The sequence below is a fragment of the Monodelphis domestica genome, chromosome 4, assembly GCF_027887165.1.
Source record: "Monodelphis domestica isolate mMonDom1 chromosome 4, mMonDom1.pri, whole genome shotgun sequence".
Classification (NCBI taxonomy): Eukaryota; Metazoa; Chordata; class Mammalia; order Didelphimorphia; family Didelphidae; genus Monodelphis; species Monodelphis domestica.
This window is the reverse complement of record NC_077230.1, coordinates 319041644-319062746: the sequence shown is the minus strand read 5'-3', so window position 1 is coordinate 319062746 and position 21103 is coordinate 319041644. Positions and strand designations below refer to the sequence as shown.

At 37.5% G+C, this 21103-nt stretch overlaps 1 long non-coding RNA gene across 1 annotated transcript in view; it reads right to left on the bottom strand.

The window, feature by feature from the left end:
• Positions 1-10451: 10451 nt before the first annotated feature.
• LOC130453828 (uncharacterized) overlaps positions 10452-21103 on the bottom strand; it is a 57671-nt gene continuing 47019 nt past the window's right edge. The window contains exon 4 of the long non-coding RNA XR_008911413.1: positions 10452-12629. This is a non-coding gene — a long non-coding RNA (uncharacterized LOC130453828). The remainder of the gene's footprint in view (positions 12630-21103) is intronic.

Genomic DNA, 21103 nt, shown 5'->3' with positions numbered 1-21103 from the left:
TCAAGGCCAAGCTCAGGTGCCACTTCTTTCATGTAGATTTCCCAGATTCTTCTTTGGCAAAATGTGTTCCCTTTTCAAAAATTCCTAGAACACTTTGGAGTTTTTCTTTCCTCCTATTAAATATGCTACCCCCTCGTACAAAATAAATGCTTTAAAGGCAGAAACCTTTGTTTTTATTTTTGTTAGCTATTTTATTTTCTTAGCCAGAAATATCAGTTTTAGTAATCTATCATTCATTCTACAGTTATATTTTGCATATTCCTTTAATAATGATTAAAAATTGACATCTATGATGAAGAAAAGAATGTAGCTCAAGGATGCCAAAGAACAGAGATATTTCAATTAAAGAAATGTTTGCACTCCCTATTGGTATGTTTTCAGTCCACTTATGTTTACAGGAAAGAACAGTTGGGGGTAGCTGGGTAGCTCAGTGGATTGAGAGCCAGGCCTAGAGATGTCCTAGTCCTAGGTTCAAATCTGGCATCAGACATTTCCCAGCTGTGTGACCCTGGGCAAGTCACTTAAGCCCCATTGCCTAGCCCTTACCACTCTTCTGCCTTGGAACCAATACACAGTATTGGTTCTAAGATGGAAGGTAAGGGTTTAAAATTTTAAAAAAGGAAAGAACAGTTGTAGGAATGGTTGAATAAAACTTGATAGGCTAGAATGTTTTGTGAAATGCCACTGCATATGGAAACTCAAGATGTAGCATGAAATATAGCAATTACACCTTAACAAAATAAAAATGGGCTTTAAAGTTAGATGCTTTCACAAAGTTTTAGTCATTGTGAAGTGTTTTTTGGTTGGGGAGAAAGACCATAATTTAATATTAAAAAAAAAACAAAACAAAAACAATAAAAACAACAATGTATTGGAAACATTATTGGAAACATCCTGTATTTTAAAATGTGAGAAAATTTTAATTTCTAAAATCTGAGAAAAAGCTCATTTTAGCAAAAATTCTCAAATTCTCCTGATTATTGAAGCATGCTACAGACAAGATCTCAATACACTCCCCCCAAGACCCAAACTCTAAGCATAGAAAGTGGAGTGGGTATTGAAACTGGGATGCTAGGACACCCTAATAAAACAAAGTTGTGCTTTGGAAAGAAAGTGTAACATTGCCAAAAGAAGCAGAGGTAAGTGAATGGTAAAATACACAAAACTGAACACTTGCACAGGATCAAGGAACTTTTTGTTTCTTGGCTAAATTGGTTCTTGTTTGTCTCATTTAAAATCATAAGAAAACAATAGTGAAAGCTCAAGTTATAGATTCATTTATGTAGCTTTTATAACTGGCTGCCACCACCACATCTCCTTTGCTTAAGAAAGCAGTGAGTGGCTTGTTTCAGTTCTCATTAGATAAAGAGGAACTCCTGCCCTTGGTGCTTTCGGTGGTTCCAGAAGGTTAGTTTCAATTTTGCTGTCATTCCAGGGGCTTTATCTTAGATTCTGTAAGGGTCAGCAGCTTATGTTTCTATATGCCTGGAAGGTTTCTTTCTGCATTAAGATTTTCTGAAAAGCAGCACATCCCTGGTGTTGAATTCAGCTTTTCTGTGCAATTATGATTCAGCAATTAGCAATTTTGCCAGTTTGCCAATTACCTAGTTCCCAGGTCATGGTAAAATTAGCACCAGTTTGGGCTCCTGCCAAGTTATGGTTGACCAAAAGAGACTTGAAATGTGACAACATTGGAAAGCAGCCTGAGAACTCCATTTTATAGGCTCTCTCATGAATCTACCTATTTGTGTTGTGTGCTTGCATTTGCCAAAATTTAGTAGCTTTGTAACCTTTATTTGCATTGATTTTTAAAATAATAAATTATAAAATGACCATATTACATTTATTTTAATTTACTAATTTATTTCGCCAAAGGGAATAGGAGTAGCCAAGAGAGAGCTAATGCCTCTGTCACATATTCTATTCCGTGCTTCCTTCTGGGTGCAACTGAAACCAAATCTGTAAAAGCCAGTTGAGGAGTTTCTGAGAATAAAAAGGTTTTAAAAGAATTTCTAGAAGATGTTGCTAAGTGTTTTTGGGCTTCTAGAGCTCCAGTGACTCAGTGAAAGCAAACTTTTCTCCCATGAATTGGTCCATCCAGAACTATGGAGCTTTCTATTATGTCTACAGGGTTCTTTGCCTTAGAGATAGATGAGAAACTGCCTTGTTACTGTAATGTTGCCTTTCCTCCTGGAATGGGAGATATAACAAATGAGGGAAACTATCAACAAAAATCTAGGAAAAGCAAAAAAAAATTGTGAGTGGGTAGAAGATGAATCAGCAAGTAGGACAATTTAAAACATTTAAATACTGATGAATTCAGCAGTTTTATGATTAAAAAAAAAACATTTTAGGTCCTTCTTGTTATGATGTTGACTTTTTTCTTTAAAGTTTTCAAATGGGAATTTAAACCATCCCAGGTCCATTACCTTACTTATCGCAACAGTTTCCAATAGAAATCTGACCTGAACAATCAAGGTGCAGACTCTGCCTCGCACAGCCTTTGTGTTCTCCACAAAGCCTTTCAAAATTCTGAGGTATGTAGCAGGAGCCTATGCCTGCCTGCTGAAACTGAACAAAAAGGAGATGCCATATTTTCACTGTGTTCAAGATCTGGGGTGGGGGAACCAAGATTCTTTTCTACAGACCTGAATGCAGATAAATTAGGGTGACAATCACTTGTCAGTCTCAGTTTCCTCATCTGTAAAATGGGGATAATAATAGCACCTATCTTGCAAGGTTGTTGCGAGGATCAAATGAGTTATATTTGTAAAGCAATCTGTAAAATTTAAAGCACTAGATAAATGCTAGTGTAAAATTGAAATTAATATCAATAACTGCAAGTATATTTTTAAAGATTTATTAGTAATCACTTGAAGTAGAAGAAATAGAAGAACAAAACTTAAGTATGACCACATGAATAAAATTTTCCTGCCTGGCTCTCACCCAACCTACACAACTGCCTTCCTGGGAGCAGAGAGAGAGGGAGGAGGTACACAAAACTTATATCTTCCCTATGTTAGTACATACCGTGGGAAGCTGGGAAAGAGAGTTCTGGGGAGAAAATTCTAATTACACACTAGTTATCATCATCATCATCTACTCCTATTACTATCACCACCACTACTACCATTATATTAAAAAAAGGATAAGGACAGGTACTGGAACTGTGGTTCATTGGTGGAAGGAACTCCTAGATGAGTTTATTGCAGGGCAACGCCTTTCCAATTTATTGTCTTGAGGGTTGCCCTAGGTTGGCCAAGGTTAAGTAACTTCTTCAGGGTAATACGGTCAGCATGGGTCCAAAGCACTTCTTGAATGCAAGATATTCTTCCCAGCTTTGAGGCCAGCTATCTGCTACCACCCCATGATGCCTCTTCCACTTAAGTTCTCTCAAACAGCCCAGAGAGAAGCAATGTGGGGGAGTAGATGGTGCTGAACATGGAGGCAAGGTCTAGGTTCTAATGCTGACCCATGCCCCTTCCTATAGCTCTATCCTCCCAGGCAAGTCATGGAATCTCCATGTACCTCAGGCCACTTCTTATCTGCAAAGTCAGAGGAAGGCTGCAACAGAAGAGTGGTAGGGCTAGGCAATGGGGGTCAAGTGACTTGCCCAGGGTCACAAAGCTGGGAAGTGTCTGATGCCAGATTTGAACCCAGGACCTCCCTTCTCTAGGCCTGGTTTTCAATCCATTGAGCCACCCAAGCTGCCCCTTTCCATGTAAATTAACTTAATAAAAACAGCGTAAAATAAGATCTCTTTCTGGAGATGACGACTTTGTCTAGCAACAAGACCACCAGAGAAAGGCATTTCCAAAGACCTTAGTGGGTAAAATCTGGCTCTGGCACTGTGAAGGTGCTTACTTTGACAGGAGGAATTTTGTTTCACTTTCCTTGAAACTCAGATTTTTCTGTTATCTTTGTTTACAATTTCCTAAAATAATTTCCCTTTAAAATGGGTTCTATTTCTCCACCATATTGTTTTGCTTAACACTTACTTTTAGAAGGCTGAGTTGGGGGGGAATGGATGAAGGAAGTTCTCTTAATTCCAGACCTGTGATAAAACGTTCAGCTCCTCCCTCTTTGAACCTTGACTATCCAACTCCTTTTTGACTTTTCCTTTTACATCATTTTATACATTTATGCTTGCTCCGCATTTCAGTTCCATCTGGGGAGCTTGTTCTGACTGATGTTTTCAACTATATTTCTTTTTCTTACGATTCAGTTTAGCATGCTTGGTATCTTTAGCTTTCTGTTTGCTGAAATAAGTGGCTCTGAAATCTTGCATATTTTCCCCAATTCGGTTACATGTGTCTCACTTCAGAAATAAAGTTGTCATTGATTGAACTTGGTACCCCCTACCTGATTCCTTTATTCTAGTTTTTCTTCCAGTTAAAATAAGGAAGGACCACATATATTTGCGAGAACATTTTCCAGTCAGTATATGATATATTTGTGGTTCTATAGGTATAAATGATATTGCTGTAGGAATTTTCTAACAGGCACAAGCTGCAGAACTATGATAGTCTAAGAAAAAAAGGGGTAAATTTCAATTCAACTTTGGATTGCTTATATGATATTTCCAATTGGCCAAAATTTAATTTGGCTAGTAAATCCAACCTCCCCCCCTCCCCCAACTTCTTTTTGGGAAAAGGAAACCAATTATCCTTAGCTGATAATGTTCAATGAAGCTTTAGCATCTCTGCAACTTCCTAATCTGTATCTATAGTTGTTCTCCTTTTAGCTGAGGGCTCCATATTTTCAAATGTCTACAAAATGTTTCTACTTGCATGTCCTGCCATCACCTTAAACTCAGTATTTAACACTGAACTCATTTCTTTCCCTCCCTAGGGCTAAATCCTCTTGCTAACTGTATCATTTCTTTTAGAGGCAATGACACGATTTCTGCTCTTCTCGTCTAGAAACCTGGGAGTCCTTCCCCTATAACCAGTCTATTTATTACCGAGTCATATATTTTTTAGAACATTTTCCAGAATCCTTGTCATTTCTTCTCATGGATGTACTTTTTCCATTTCCGAGACTTATTTGTTCTCAAAACCTCATTCTAGCATTATTGCAACAGAATCCTACCTCGTCACGACACCGCCATCTTTGTTTCCTACCTAGTCGATCTCGTGTTCCCCGCAAGACAGAAACGATCGTGACTTACTTTTGAGGATTGTCACCCTTAAACGTATCCACCCAGAAACCTCAGAAATCCACCCCGATTGGACAAGTCTGACGTGACGCTGGCGCCAGTTTTTATTAGAACAGACATTTGGCGGGCGAGGGGGCAGCAGCCTCAGCCGCAGTCCCGGCCCCCCAACTCCGAGTCCCCAGAAGCACTTACTGTTCCGGGAGGCGGAGTCTCTGCACGTGGCCACGGACTCGAATGGCCGCCGCTGCTCCCACAGGCTCTGCTGGATCCGCTGCCTTCTCCCGAGGGCTGCCACTTTCCCGTCCCAGTGGGGAGGACGAGCGGTCCTCGCCTCACAGCCGCGTTCCTGGAAACCGCGTGGTAGGGTGGCTCGTCATCATGCGAGGGGTCACTGTTATCATGAGGGGTTATAACGGAAAGCTCGCTATAAGAGAAATCGTGGTTAGGATGAATAGGGAATAAAACAAGGATACAGCTGTGAGCATCTATGGCCGTGGGAAAAGCCAAGCGTGTGTTCGGGATCCCACAAAGTGAAAATGAACATCTTCGAATATTGATTATACAGAAAAATTCAGTGTAGAGGACGCAAAAGGTACAACTATGAAGTAGCATTAATTTGACATCGGAAACGCTTATTCCTGGTAATTCCTATAGAATTCGGGTCAAACTGTTACCATCTGCAAGAGGGGTGGGAAGGAAGGAGGAGGACGATTGGATTGTTGTTATATGTATTGGGAAAATAAAATAGCTTTGAATTGTAAAAAATACCGGCTGGAATAAATGGTTAAGTATTTATAATGTATTTATGTCTTTCTCTCTTTTGGGGAAAAACAAAAAACAAAACCTCTTTCCTTCCATCTTAGAATCCATATTGTGTATTGGTTCTGAGGCAGAATAGCGGTAAGGGCTAGGCAATGGGGGTAAGTCACAGGGCTAGGAAGTATTGGGTGGGAGGCAGCTGGGTGGCTCAGTGGATTGACAGGACCAGAGATGGGAGGTCCTGGGTTCAAGTCTGACTTCAGACACTTCCTAGCTGTGTGACCCTGGGCAAGTCACTTCACCCCCACTGCCTTGGAAGCAATAATTAGTATTGATTCTAAGAAGGAAGTTAAGGGTTAAAAAAAAAAAAAAAAGTATTGGAGGCCAGAAGTGAAGCCAGATCCTCCTGCTTGGCTCTCTATTCTCTAAGCCACCTAGTTGTCCCCAGTAAGTAATATTCTAAAGAACATTATGCTTCTTTGGAACTAAAAACAAAACAAAACTAGAATTATACTTATATAGTATTTTTAACAGATGTAGTACAATTTACTATCTCATTTGACTCAATTCTGTGAGATAAAGAAGCTATAAGTATTATTATCTCCATTTTATAGATAAGGAAACTGAGGTTCTGAGAACTTAAGTGACTTGCCCAAGGTCATCCAGCTAATAGGCAGCAGTGTGTAACTCAAACCCAAGACTTTGGAATGCAAGTTCAGAGTACTTTTTACCACTCACATTGCTTCTTTGTGTATATATAGTCCACAGCTTTTTCTTTAAATCCTTACTTTCTGCCTTAGAATCAATACTGTATATTGGTTCCAAGGCAGAAGAGCAGTAAGGGCTAGCTAGGCAGGGGGGTTATGTGACTTGCCCAGGGTCACAGAGCTAGGAAGTGTCTGAGGCCACATTTGAACCCAGGACCTCTCATTTCTAGGCCTGATTCTCAAGCCACTGAACCACCCAGCTGCCCCTTCACCACACTGTTAAAACAAGGATTCTAATTAAGTCTGAACCTTTATGTTGGAACAAACTGCCAACAAGGGATAAAGAGGGTAAGTAGTAAGAGATGGGTGTCTATTAGTTATAGTATTGAAGAAGAAGAACAGAGATGCTGGAAAAATGGAATCGCCTGGGTGAGCACAAATGAATTTGAGAAACTGAATCATTAAGTAGATTCAGTAATTAATTAAGAGTAGAGTGTTAGAGTACAGATTGGCAGCCTTCTCTTCCAGAGACTCTTCCACTGATTCCAGAACTCAAACCATTTCATGGGGGGGGGGGGAATTTAACCCCATCCAGGATCCAGAGAATCACTGAGAGCCTCTCAGAAACACAGCGTGCCCGTTTCTCACTTCTGTCTCAGCGTCTCTGTGTATCTATGTGATAGTTAACCATACCACCCGCAGATGACTTCTGCCTTTTCTCTATTATGCCTTCCAAAATTCCCCAGAAGGCAATATTCCTTTCCCATGATTACATCCTAACTTTGAAGGGCCTATTGGGCCACTCTGCTTTCTCCAGAGAGGCACGAGGACACATGGATAAAAAACAGGCATCGCTTCCCTGCCTTCATCCTCCCCCCTCTAACCCATACCCCCAGCTCAGGTGGCACTTATTTTACATACATTTTTTAAAACCTATATCCTTTGTCCCATGCACGCCAGTCTCCTCCCTGATAACATCCCCCAACCATGCTCATTTTCATTTTTGTGACTTTTGCTCATGCATCTCCCCAGCCTAAAATAATCTTCTTTCACCTCTCATCTCTTCCCAACCGTACTCTAATTACTCTAGCAGACTGTGATTGCCTTTTTTCAGCATTTAGGTACCCTCTGATTGTCTCAAGGGTGTGAGTTTTATTGCCCCAGTAGCTACACTTTTTTGTAACTTGCATAGTCCTTAGGCCAGCACTGAGTGTACAATACACACGTCACGATTATTTGTTGGTTGTTTCATTTCCACTAAAAAAGGCAGAGTATTTGTGTAAAGGCATCTCAGAATAGTATTTTTAACATGTGAATAACTAAAAGTCAATGGCAAAACCTCACACTCACTTCCTAAATCAAATCACATCACTCATAAATAACTGAAATGATCTGGATGTGAGCAAAACTCTACCCCCAAAGCTATAGGCATATTCTAAAGGCAGTGAGAACACAACTATTCTCCTTCTCGGCAGATTAGCAGTAGAAGCAGGAGGTTGTTTATAGCAAACAATGCATTTGAGAGAAATCATACCTTCATGTTCTTATAGGGTTTAAAGTGTGTTACAAAGTAATGAATACAGGATACAACTGTTTCAGAGCAATCCAGTGGAGCTTTGGTTAACAATAACCAGAACTCAATGGACTGGAATTTAGGAAAGGGCAATTCATCTGAATTTGTTTTCCTACACCATGCTTTTAGTGGAAACTAAAAATAAATCCTAAGAAACTATCAGACACAAACAAAAAATGACCACAGCCAATACACTAAATGACATGATTTCTAGGGAAATCTTGAGAACAGCATGCCCCAGTTCCAATCTCCTAAGCCTTCCATATATGTAAGCACATTCTGAAGAAGCGATATAGACTAAGAGCAAATGTTTAGATCTTCAGTCATTAAAGGCCTCCATTACATTCACTCTACTCTTAATTACTTAAGAATGTAGTAACACCTTTAGAAAGATTTTCAACCAGGGCCAAAGACAAAGAAGATTAACTTTAGTGAGCTAAAGCATTAATAATCAAAATACTCCAAAATTTTCCAGCAAAAATAGAATTAGGTTTTATAATTTGTAATTCTTTTTCATTTGGGGGCCCACTTTTTCTCCAAGTGCTTAGCTAATTTTTCTATACTTATGTCCAGCCATTACACATATCAAAAAGATCTTTCATGAAAAAACAAGGATAGGAGAAATAACTGAGACTTTTGACACTGTCAAAATGAAATACACTTAATTCCAGAAACTCTAAGCAATATTTTGCTTTATATATTGGTACAGTAGTTATTAAAAAACTAAAACGAAAGAAAAAGCCAAATCGCCTCTCTTCTGTTTTTAAAAGTAATATACTGGTTTAACCAATAATTTGTAATCCAACAGCCTTAGTACTTGAAATGCAGGTGAGAAAGTAGAAAGGGTACCAAAGAAGGTGGGAAGGAGAGTGGGAAAGACCAACCTGTAGCTGAAGATGGAAAAGGCTGGTTTAAAAAGCCCAAATTTGTCCATTTAAAAAAAACGATATGCATTATTTTGCCAGCATAAGAAAGGCCCATCTTTCTGCTTAAACTGCCCCAAGGAGCTTCCTTAGCACAAAAGGTACAGCTCTGAATTTGAGAGTGCTGTGCTTATTTCTCACTTTTTGACTGCCTCATTTCATGGCCTTTTCTAACCCACTAGGAAGGCTTTTCTCATTCATAAGATTGTTATCTTAATGAATTACATTTTGATAGCATTAGAAAAACTCTTTATCAAAGGCAATTGCTTCAGAACAAAGAGAGTTGGGGACTGGATGAATGGCCTTTGATGAGAGTTAAGTCATATCAGTTTCATCCCATAAGATACTTAAATGTTACAAGGCAAGACAGGAAAAAATAAATCACAGGCCAAGCAGTCTCCAGAATCTCCAAGTTAATCTGGTGGGCATTTTTCATCTCAATTTTATGTGATTTAATTGACTGATTTCACAACTGCATTAACTAATAATAAAGCAGCCAATTATTAACTTTAAACAGAAGCAGCCTGAGATAATCGATAAAACAAGGAAGATCTGGTCTCTGATTGTGTGACCTTGTGAAAGTCACTAAACTTATCCATAGTTCAGACAATTCCCTAGAACTCACTTAAGAGTTGTAATCCATTTGTGATCTCTGCTGGTGGCTGAAGTTCTCCACAGTGGAAATCACAGTGGATTCAGGTAGCTGTGTAACAATTTTAAACATAACTTTATTAAAGCCAACCACTAAAGTTCTACTCTGCTGTAGAGATGGCTGTGCATGACAGAGGCTCTGCCAGTGAGGTACAAGCTCTGATGTCTTAAAACAGCTTCAAGTGTGGGCTTAACGATGGATTGTGTTTGTCACCTAAGAACACTTTGGAGAGTATCTTCCCTAAATGACTAAACACCCCATGTGATGAGTGTTTCAGGGCACAACTCATAAACATTGGATGCTACAGTGTGGAAGGATTATGATCTATATTGATGGGGGGGAAGTACTCATTATTAATGAAAAAATGAATTACTTACATATATGTGGCTATTTTTCCAGGAACAATAAAAAATAATATGTAAAGTAGAATTATTCACTACACAAAAACAGTCCATTGGCTTCATATTTTCATTTTTTCAATTATGAGGAATTAAATATAGATATCTAATACTAAAAAGAAATACAAAGAAATTGACGAAATTGATATACTAATATGTTATCAACAAATATCAGAACTATTACTGACTCATTTTTTAAATTAATATTAAGTAATTGGTTAATTCTAAAGCTTCCTTTTAATAAAGAATCTTAATTTTAAAAATAAATGATAACATTAGAATAAATAAATAACAAACATTTATTAAACACTTACTGTAATTCAAGGCACTGACTGTGCCAGGCATCAGGGATATAAAGATTAACTAAAACACAGTGCTCTACCTCAAAGAAAGTACAATAATAAATTGACAAACATTTTTTGAAAACAAATTATGTGATAAATAAGGAAACAAAAGAACTTAAAAATAAAAATTCTTCACAACTGTCATACAGAAACATTTTACATTACATTTTCACCAAAGGGTATGGTGGTATTACAGGCATAATAGGATATGTAGCTCAAATAATAAAAGGTTTGGAACAAAAAAGATTTCCTTCAAATTTGCCTCTCCATTTAGCCCGAGAGGCAATTTGTGGCAATATTTAAAGATGATCTTAGAATACAACTCATTATCTCATCCTTATATCTCCTTTAACAGGCCCCTACTTCAAACTTGTACCATATTGATCAGAATATGGGTCATACTCCAATAAGGGTTGCATTCCTAAAATGAGATTTTTTAAAAAGAATTGGCGAAAACTGGAAAATAATTATATGAAATTATTGTATTCAGAGATTTATTCTGAAAGTTAAAAGAATTTTTTAAAATCAACTTTCCATTCTACTACAGTTGTTTATTTACTTTGGTCATCCTTTTTTTCCATCTTTGTCACTTTTATTGACCTCCCTTACTAACAACAATTTGGCTTGGTGGATTGAGAGGTAACTGTCCTTAAAGCCAAGAAGACCCAAGTTCAAATGTTGTCCCTCCTACATACTGGCTGTGGGACTCTGGGAAAAGAAGGGTCACATACTTAATCTCTCAGACCTCTAGGCAATTCTTTTTGATTTTAGGTTGCAGAGAAAGTTTCAACCTGCATTTGGGAAAGTTCCCTTACTGGGGAGCTCCTGATACTAATGAAATTATAGAACTAGTCTGTTTCTTACGTGTGATATTTTTCCAATAAGATAAAAAACCATAAACAGGTTTTGCCTAATTTTTTGCAAAGGTACAACTTACTTTCAGGCCAACATGGTATTTACTGAAGCAAATATAGCCTTCTAATGTGTTAACATTGTGCATTGTAGTACATCTAAGGGAAGCTTAAGACACAAACTTTGACCCTTCAGAAAGCACCCTGGCTTCTTGGATACTATAGAATTCTGCCCAAAACATATCTTATGCTATAACCTTGCTTATAAAATGGGAAAGAGGGCAGCTAAAAGTCGCTTTAGGAGGTAAATTTTAGGGAGATTTAAAAATTTAGGGAGATTTAAAAATAAGATAAATTCTTTAATGCCAGGCGCTTTTCTCATTATTTTTTAAAAAGCCAATAAATTCCCACTATTATGCAGGGGCAAATATCACGGTAGGCAGGAGAGGGCAGGGAAGGGGGTTCAGTTAATCCACAGGCATTTTCTAGATACCAAAAAGTATAGGCAGGCAAAGGGTTAAGAACAGAGTAGGATCAATTAATAAGGAAGGAGCAAATGGATTCCCATGGAAACACAAAAGTCCAGAATCCAGGAGACCAGCAAAGGCAGGGAGGAACAAGCAGGTGCCATGGGTCCATGTGGGTAGGCAAAGTCCAGGAGATCAGCAAAGGCAGGCAAGATCAAGCAGGTGCTGTGTGCAGATCCAGGCAGGCAGAGCTCAGGGTCCAGAAGATCAGCAAAGGCGAGGAAGAACAAGATCAACAAGCCCAATACAAGTGAACATTTTAATAACCTCTGATCCTATGACAAGGAATGTTCTATTCTGCCTGGACTTTATCCCTCTTGCTGGTTTGTCCAAATGGTGATTGGCCAGAAAAGAGGTTATAAGCTTTCAAAAGCTTCTCTCTTATCAGTCAGTCCTGGGTAGCTTCTAACATAAAGGTTGTGTCTTCGCAGCCTAAGTGAATGGACCAAAGCATGATTGATTCTGGGTTTGGGGTTATTTTGATGGAATTTATTAAATAACTACGGGGTGATCCAAACTAGCCATAAAGTAGAAGGCTATTTTGGTTAAGTCCAGATACTTACTTGACACTTAAAGCTTGGGATGGTGGCAATGCCAACAAGAATTCTTGTAATTCTCTGAAAATGTTTCCATGTGATATAGTCTCAGCATCCAGGAGTCCTTTTCAGTGAGTCAAAGAGGAACCAAGTTCCCTTAAGAGATACTTCAGAAATATTGTGGAAGTCTCACTTGTAGTCCTAGGAGGCAAAGTGAGCATCACTTCATAAATGGCAACGTGGTAAGTTCAAAGTCCTTCAGTAAACTTTCATAACATTTTGTCCTCAGAAGTTAAGTCTGCATCTCAACCATGACTGGATAGAAAGAAGAAAGTTCTTGCAAAGCATCATATTACTGAAAGGCTTTCGTCTAACAGAACACATCTGCGGCCACATTTTGGTCCACACCAAGGTCTAAGCATCAAAGGCTACTCTGTGAAACGTTAAACTTTTGAGTATTACATAGATTTCTCAACTTTCTCCTTATACCCCCAAGTCATTTGTGAATCTAGATGATCCTTGAGGCTCTGGTCCTCAAAGAGATTGGAAAAGGGAAGCCAGATCCTGGCTCTCTGAGAAATGACTGTCTACCCACATTGGATTTAATTTTTACAATACAGATACCAGAGTACGACTTACTTGGTGGAAATATATCAAAGTTTCTACTCGTCCCATATGTATTTTAAATGGACTATATAGCAGCTGTTTTTAGCAGACTTTTCTCAGAGTAAGATATTTCACTCAGAAAATGTGCATTTTCTGGTGATTGTAAGGGTCAGACAAATTCACGGATGAAGGAAAACAAGATCATTTGGCATAGGACCTTTATCTTTGAGGTTAATGTAAAGATGCCCTTCAACAGGTCAGTCTTTGGTGCCACTGTCTGACTGAATACCCAGCTGGATTGGGCCACAGAACTCCTGCTGCTTACGTTTTAATACTCTAGTGATCCCAGCATCACTGAAAATTTGTTTTAGGAAAGATGCTATAAAAGTACCTTAAATCTCTCTGTGTGTGAAAGCACAGATTTCTGAACATTGGTGATGTTTTTCAGTTTAGGGACAAAGAGTTTTTTTCATACATGATCTCATTTGTTCTTTACAACACATGAGAAAAGTGAGGATCAGACCTTGTAAGATGTCAGAACTTTGTTAATTACCCAGTTACAAAAACCAATCACTTGAGCATAGAGAATGTAATTGGATGGGAGGTTCTTGAGATCTGTGAATGGATTTAAAAATTATTTTATAATTATACTGTAGCACAATTAGTTTTCTTTGTAATCCCATGTTTTTTGTTTTATGCATTTAAAGGCATTATTTTGAGGAGTACAAAAAGCGTTGAACCCTTGAGCTAGCCAGTAGTTCATAAGGACCCAGAAATATTGGGTACTACAATCTAAATGATTTTTAGTGTGATGTGGCAGCCAAAAGACCTAATCCAATCTTAAGGCTGCATTCAAATAAGTACAGCGTCCAAAGTAAGAGGCAGGAGCCTGTTGTATTTTACCTTGGTCCAGTCACCCGGGGGTATTGTATCTACTTCTGGGCAACACATAAAAAGGGCAATGATGTTATATGGAGACAGAAAACCATGCCATAACATGCTTGGTTTAAGAAACTGGGAATTTGAACCTGGAAAAGGACATATGACAAGCCTTCAAATATATATGAAGAAATGATATAATTTCAAATATACGAAGGGTATACAGAAAAAAGAATCAGCTGTGTTCTGCTTGACCTATATAAACATAAATTAAAGTAGTGGGGGAAATCATAGATTTTGGCTCAAAACCAGGAGAAATCACATAACAATTATAATTGTCCAAAGAGCCCCCTTTTGGTGGGGGGTACTTAAATGAAGTCTGTATGGCTATTTGTCAGAGACTTTTAAGATAGTATCATATATCCAAATCCTGCTTTGGATATTTACTAAGTATGTGCCTTAAGGCAGATCACATAGCCTGTTTGCTCAACTATAAAATGTGGGGTGATGGATTTGATGGCCTCTGGGGTCCCTTCTAGCTCTAAATCAACGATTCTAAAAAAGTGGCATATCTATGAATATAATGAAAAATGATTGTGCTGCATGAAATTCCAAATAAGAATTCAGAGAAACACATGGAAGTCTTGTATATGAAGATACGAAGTGAAAACAGCAGATCCAGAAAAGCAAAATGTACATTGTAATAGTGTGAACAAAAAGGATGCTAAAACACACCTGGATGCCATGCAATGACCTGTAATGACCAAACTCTGCTGTGGAGAAAAGGAAATGTGTCCCACTCCTCTCCTTAGAGAGGTGGGGAGCTATGGGTGTGGAATGTAGCATTAGGGCTGGCTTTGCTTAACTTTTGTCTCTCTTTCAAGGGAAGTTTCACTAAGAGTAGGGAGGGATGTCTGGAAACTATGTAAAAGCATAAGACATCAATAAAGTTCACAAACGCCAAAAAAAAAAATCATTATTTCACTCCCCAATATTAGCAGGATTATGTGAGTCAGACTGCTTTGTTCTGAATCATATACTCCGTTCTATGCTCCTAGCCCTGGGACTAACAAAAATGTTGATGAAAATAATTTAGAGAAATTCAACTCGAAGGGGGAAGAATTCTAATTCTCTGATAGTCCATTTACTCATGCTGCTTTTTAGATGAGAAATGTTTTTCTACTTCCCACATTTTTCAAAGTCCAGCTCAAGTTCTACCTCTCACTTAAAGCCTTCCAGGTAATATTCTCTTCTGCAAATTTCTATTTCAGCAGAGAAACTACACTATATTTGAAAAAATGCTGGACCAACAGTCAGAAGATCTAATCTCAATCCACCTAGAACTGGAATTTTAATCCATGTACGAAGTTGTATAATCTTAGCCAAACCACTGTCTTTCTAGGGCTTTTCTGAGGATGTTTGGTATGGTTGTGAACTACAAAAATTTAAGGATTATCATCATTGCATTTTGGTATCATAACATCTGGCATTTAATTGTGCTTATTTTACACTTATTAGCCTTATTTCTCCAACTGGATCATCAGCTCTGAGGCTCTAATTCTTTTGTAATCTATCTAGGTATACCTAGTAGAAAACTGAGCGTGTATGTGTGGTACTCAACAAAAGTCATGAAGTCATATAGAATGATGACTTGTATAAAAATTGAATTTCTAATAAAACATTATATTTTAAGATATTTATTAAGGATCATTAGAAATCAAGGAATAAATAAGATACAAAATAAAGGCCCTGTGCCCATGGCTGATCAGCCACTTCAAACATCCACCTTACCACACCAAGCTCAGGACAGGAAGTAAAGAGGTGGGACCTTCCACATTCCCACCTAATATCCCCTATCTACAGGAAGTATGTAATGACAGGAAGTCAGTGGGCTCCTGGGAAATGTAATTCTTTTTTTAGGGTAACAGATTTTCAATTAAAAAATTGTCAAGGGCTAAGTAATATTGATAACAATAAAATTATTTTGAGGCTCTTAATATTTTTGAGATCATTCTTCCACATGAAATCCAACTCTATACTTAGGAGCCACCTTTGACTTTTGACATTTTTTCAACAGCACTCAAACCAAAAAACAGAATAGACAATAACTATTCTTCCTTATCAAGATGTACAAGGAAGTCAAGAATCTTGTGTCGAGGAGCTAGGATAATACCCTCAAGTCTTTAACTATGAAAACCAAAAGTACCAACACTGAAAGTTGAAATATTTTATCTTGTGATGGACCAGCTAAGTCCAAGGATTGGTGTTAAATAGTAGTGATTCTGGATCTAAATTCTGGATATTGGCAATGGGGAAATGCAATTTATATCTGCACAATGGAATGTTATGCAGACTTTACTAATCTCAGATTGGCTTTGCTTTCTGAGAAAAGAATTAACATCTATTTTGGAGTTTGGTCCCTAGTTAAATATAAGCCCTTTGAGGGCAGTGACTTATTTTTGTCTTTATGTCCCCATATTGGTAATAGCAGGAACTTGGTAAATGCTCATTGTTGTTAACTGTAACTTCTAGGTCTGAGAAACGGTTGTAAAGTTCGGAGTGACAACATTCAAATATTTTGGAAGGTCATTCATTAAATTCTGATTTTACTTTTTGCCTTTATCTTTCCAAAATGACTGAGGCTGTGGACTTTGAATTGTATAATTTCTGTAATCCCTTCCAACCCACTCTATGCTTAAATCATTTAAAGATTTAAAAGTTTAAGATTGACTGAGGTGCTTAAGTCACAGAAATTTCACCCTATTATTTGTTTAAATAGTTTACCTTTGACTTCTATTCTTCAATTTAGGACACAAATACATTCTAAACCTTAAAGTACTATATAAATGTTAGCTATGATTAGGTATTACTGGTCATAATGGGCACCAGTTTGTCCTTTCTGGAAGACATACTGCAAATAATATTAGTATTTTTTAGAGTTTTAAAGATAATATGCATATTATCTGAGTCTCTACTGTTGCATATTTTGTCATTTTAGAGGTTTCAAACAAAAGGTATATATTATCCTGGAAACACTGCACTTGACTTTCTTAAGCTGTCCATAACATCTTCCTTACAGATTGTAAATTCTGTTAAATCTAAAGTCTAATATCCAGTAAAAAGAACAACAGGGATGGACAATTTTTTAGATCATGTACTACATTTGAATCTGTGGCAAAGAATGAATTTCCTTTCTTCTTGCTTCTATTTTTGTGTATCTCTTGGTAATACATAAGGATATTGATCTTCCATGGCATTGTGGCATTTAAATATTTGATTATCTTAATGTTTTCCATTAAAAAAATTTTTTTTTGCAATGTTTAGTTGAACTTTCTAGCTCTTGAACTAAATTGTTGGTGGTTGGGCCGAATTTCTTTTCAAAAGATGCCTTTTGAAACCAAAAATTTCAGACAAAGAAATTGAAATCTAGTAAGGTTACATGACTTGCCCCAAAGTCTCACAGCTAAACAGTCAGGACATAGATCTCTTAAATTCTTGATGGCATACTTTCTCTCTTAATATAATCTTTGCCCAAGACACATTCTGATAGCTGACTGTGGCAGGGAGTTTCTAAACCGTGTTCTAAAAGGCTCTGACAGCAAAGCAGAAAGTCATTGATTCAATGATGTTTTTTTTTTTAATTTTTAAGTTTTTAGCTCCATGCCTTTGTATCAGCATACACATCCCATGCTTGAAATGCTCTTCCATCTCACCTTCTCTGGCTTCCTTCAAATTTCAGCTCAAATCCTGCCTTGTGGACAAATTCACCCCTTCAGATCCTTTCTTTGTCTATCTGCCCTGAAGACTAGATGAGGTATTAGCAGAAAAGCAATCTGACTAAATGAATTTGTTCTAAAGTGTAAAGAGATTCCCTCTCAACCATCAAGGAGGATCTGCATTTGAAAAAGAAATGCTTATTAATTCAAATGCATCTCTAATTAATAAGAAATGGGGGGGGGGCAGGAAAAACCTTAGTGGCTCATTGAAAAGTCTTTTAATGCAAGGGAAGGGGCCCTCCCAATTTGAGAAGCAGACCCATTACACATTGTCATTGGTTCAAATTCATGTACTACTGCTATGCCCCATTCCTACCAAACATATTTTCTGGTCTGTACAATCTAGTTTGCTTACATTTTGCAATTTTGTTATAAGCCAAGAAGAAGCTTGAATTTTTGTAATTTCTTAGTAAAGAGAAATAATCAATTCTACACAAGAAAATGATCCCCATCTCCTGCCCCCAAGCCTTCAGAAAAATACCTGGGAATGTGGTTTTTCCACCAGAAAGTGAAGTGGCCATTCAAGAGCTTAAGATTACTTTTCATTGAAGAAAAGACTCAGGAATCAACTAAGCTTCATGGGATGAACAGTGTGATGGCCTTAGTATTTGCATCTGAAGCTTTTATCATAGAGTTCTACTTTAAAAAACATTTCAAAGGACACAATGTCTACCAAATGTTAACTCAGGCAAAAATAGTTGAAATTTATAGTCACAAAAACATGATGCTTTGCCTATGTTGTCTGATTTCAGAATGAGACTGTCTCAAAACTTTCACTGCATTTCTTGCCTACCTGACGGGACTCGAGATTGAACATAACCCAGATTTGAACTTTAAAACTCTCTAAGGTGAACATATTTGACCTGAATTAATATTCTTTTAGACTTAGGTGCTTCAAAAAGTTTTGGGATTTGAGGTAATCAACATGTCACTTGCAAACAGGAATATCTACAGGAAAATTCTTTTTGAGCAAGAAATTTGTGATAGATCTCCCCTGCCAGTACTAGTAAGCACACATTTTTGCTTTGCTTAATGTTTAAGGCAGCTAGATGGCTGAGGGGATTGAGAGCTGGCCCTGGAGTTAGAACAACAAAGCTCAAATCAAGTTTCAAACATTAGTTGTGTGACCTTGGGCAAGCCACTGAAGAGTTATTTCTGTTCTATTTTACAAGGAATATTGAATGATCTTGATAGGATGGGAGCTATTTTGTGGCAAAAGACCCCATAAGGCATTTTGTTCTATTCAAATGCTTTTCCAATAATCAACAAACACAATGGGACCTAATATTCTCTTTTAACTGTGAGATGGTAAGGATATATCCATTGTTGAAAACTGTTTGCAAAAAACCTGTTTTTCCTATTAATATATTCAAGGATGCCTGCAATTTGTGGCTAGAAAACCCTCAATAGACTCTGTACACCACTGACAGAGTAAGCATAAGTTGTTTTTTTCCCACTTGTCTTTTTTTGGAAAGAGCCAAGATCTTTTCACCACTTTTGGTATCTTTCCTTCCAGCAGATATCTTGTAAATTGGTCTCCCAGTGTCTTTACCTTTAGTATCAGTTCCCCTTCTTCTCAATTTGCCTTTTCTTAATACCATCCTTCTTTGTTGCAAGTTTACCAATTTTTTTTGAAGTTTGACATACAAGTATGAAGCTGCTGTATAATCTATAGCTTCATCTTCTTTCTCCTGAATTACTATTTCAGCTATTTTTCTTCCTTAACCTTTTTATTAATATTTATAAATGATTTAAAAACAGTGAATCTAGATCCTTAAGTAGGTTATGAAAAAATTTAAAATATTGGGGGCTAGAGACTGAACATCTGAAAAATGGCCACATGGGGAATAACTTTATGACTTTTATATTTTAATGAACAAATATAAATTTTACAAGGACATGTGAATTATGTATTTGCATTTATGTAAGGGCTTAGTCTCTGCTTCCTGTTTCTTCTGATGTATCCTTCACATAGCTGCCACAGCATCTAAGACGCAAGTTCTCAGTGTGCCACTGTCTTGATCAAAAACTTTCAGTGGCTCCCTCTTGTCCAGGGTAAAACACAAACTTCTTAGAATGGAATTTAAGATTTTCTGGTCTGGTTCCAATCTGTTTCTGGACTTATTTCATATTCCTCTACTTCAAATATTTCAAGTTTTTCATCAAGCCAGACTATTTCCCCATATCTACCATTCTATCTCTTACTTCATGCTTAGCGTACCCTCTTGTTCTCTGCTTCTCACAATTCTAATTTTTCTTCAAGGCCCAGTTCTCTTGCCACCTATTCAAGTTTCCCAAGATTCCCCCATGTTAATGGTCCCTTTCTCACAAGTTATTTTGTAATGACTTTTAACATGGACACCGAGTACATGTAACATCCCAACACAATGGCAACTCAGTGTTTTTTTTCCCCCCCTCATATGCAAAATGGGGATACTTGTACTATTTCACTGACTTAAGTGACTGGAAAAGGTAAAAACTATTTTATCAAACAAATATTGTATCCATGTAGCAAAGATGGCCTTCCTTTGTCTTTACTGGGTCCGATCTCATCCAGACATATTCTTCTTTTAAAATAGGCTATTCCTAGTTATCTATCAAATGACCCTAGGTGTTTTTACTCTGAAATTGGGATAGTTGTACTCATTCTACTTCTTCCTACCCTAGATCAAATTATCCAGCTTTACCTCATTTTTCAGAAACAAGAATCAATGAGGCTACAAGACAGATGTATATAGCACCTCCTATGTGCTAGGTACTGTACAAAGTGCTTTAAAAAAAGACTTTCATTAGATCCTTACAGGATAGTTATCCTGTATACTTGTGGAAAAAAGACAAAAAGGTGACTTGCCTAGGGTCCTACAGTCAGCTTAAATGTCTGAGGCCAGATATGAACTCGGGTCTTCTCGATTACAGGTCTAATTCTCTATTCACCATGATGCCTAGTTGCCTCAAGGGAGAGTAATGTGTTGGAGCCAGGGCTTACAAAACTAAAGATAGGAGTTAGGATTGCTTTTGTCTGGGAGTCAAACATGGTTAGATGTGTGCTTGAGGAAATTGCTTGGGCAGCTACATAGGAGAGAGTGGAAGCGAAGTAGGGAACTGAGGGAGACTGATCAGCTGAAAGGTGACCAGGGCCTTAACAAAGGTGGCAGCTGTGTGAACTTTTATGTGAATGTGTGCCGTTTTCCCTCTTTTGGATTTTATGCTGAGGGCAGAAATCAGTTCTCTAACTTTGGGCTGTTCCTTGTAGTATACTTATGGAATTCTTACTATCCTTTCATGAAATATTTGTAACTTTACATGATACCTTAATGAAGATTAATAATCAAAAAAGAAACTGATCTTTCATCCTCTATACTTTCATTACTAGGTTTTAGAAGGTGTGCAGGTAACAAATTTAGGCTGAAAGCT